Source organism: Prionailurus viverrinus, chromosome D1, assembly GCF_022837055.1.
Source record: "Prionailurus viverrinus isolate Anna chromosome D1, UM_Priviv_1.0, whole genome shotgun sequence".
In the NCBI taxonomy this organism is placed as follows: domain Eukaryota; kingdom Metazoa; phylum Chordata; class Mammalia; order Carnivora; family Felidae; genus Prionailurus; species Prionailurus viverrinus.
This window is the reverse complement of record NC_062570.1, coordinates 43,498,042-43,499,430: the sequence shown is the minus strand read 5'-3', so window position 1 is coordinate 43,499,430 and position 1,389 is coordinate 43,498,042. Positions and strand designations below refer to the sequence as shown.

The window sequence follows — 1,389 nt, the reverse complement described above, 5'->3', positions numbered from 1 at the left end:
TTAATTTACAATCCTATGCATTCAGTAGTTACTTTACCTTTTTTTACTATATACTAGCTTTTTGGTTTCAACTTGATAATTTTTATTTTATTTTATTTTATTATTTTATTTTATTTTAAGTTTATTTATTTATTTTGTGAGAAAGACAGAGAGCAGGGGAGAGGCAGAGAGAGAGAGAGAGAACGAGAATCCCAAGTAGGCTCTGCACTGTCAGCAGATGTCTAGCCCCATGCAGGGCTCGAAACTACAAACCACAATATGATGACCTGAGCCAAAATCAAGAGTTAGATGCTTAACCAATTGAGCCACCAAGGTGCCCCACAATTTGATAATGAAAAAAAATAATAATGTTTATTTATTTTTGAGAGAGAGAGGGAGACACAGAATCTGAAGCTGGCTCCAGTGCTCGCTTCGGCAGCACATATACTAAAATTGGAACGATACAGAGAAGATTAGCATGGCCCGTGTGCAAGGATGACACGCAAATTCGTGAAGCGTTCCATATTTTTCAGAAAGTGAATTTAGAATAATAGTCATAAAATTAATCGCTGGGCTTGAAAACAGTATAAAGGACAGCAGAGAATCTATTGCTACAGAGATCAAGGGACTAAGGAACAGCCAGGAGGAGCTGAAGCTGGCTCCAGACTCAGAGCTGTCAGCACAGAGCCCGACATGGGGCTCAAACTCACAAACTGTGAGATCATGACCTGAGCCAAAGTCAGACACTTAAGCTACTGAGCCACCCAGCTGCCCCAAATAATTTTTTTTCTTTCTTTTTAAAACTTTATTTAACATAACTATGCTTACAGAATACACATATTGGTTAATAGAATGCAATTTAAGTTTAACTTATCCTACACAATTTGGTCCAAAAACTTGGTACACAGTTTAAATATTAAAAAAAAAATTACAATCTGGTTTATTTTCCATCTATTACAAATGTATATAAAAGATACTCCCGTCAAAGTTTCTAAAAGGTGATTTTTTTTAATTTTTTTTAATTTTTTTTAATGTTTTTTTTTTTTTTGACAGAGAGAGAGAGACAGAGCATGAGCGGGGGAGGGGTAGAGAGAGAGAAGGAGACACAGAATCAGAAGCAGGCTCCAGGCTCTGAGCTGTCAGCACAGAGCCCGACTCGGGGCTCAAACTCACAGACTGAGATCATGACCTGAGCTGAAGTCGGATACCCAACCGACTGAGCCACCCAGGCACCCCTTCTAAAAGGTGATTTTTATTTAAACTTTCACTTTCAAAAATTCCTAGTAAGGTTACATTATTTTCATGTTTATAAAAATAGGGCCTAAACTCCCACGCATTAGATAGTGAGACAACCTATAGGCAAGCGTTGGTGATTTGTTAAACTGTGATAGGCGTTAACAAAACGCAGGC

The 1,389-nt window shown here is 37.9% G+C and overlaps 1 non-coding gene across 1 annotated transcript; it reads left to right on the top strand.

The window, feature by feature from the left end:
- The first annotated feature begins 402 nt into the window (after positions 1-402).
- On the top strand, positions 403-509 carry LOC125147347 (U6 spliceosomal RNA). The gene has a single exon (XR_007145159.1). It is a non-coding gene; the product is annotated as a U6 spliceosomal RNA (small nuclear RNA).
- The last annotated feature ends 880 nt before the right edge of the window (positions 510-1,389 follow it).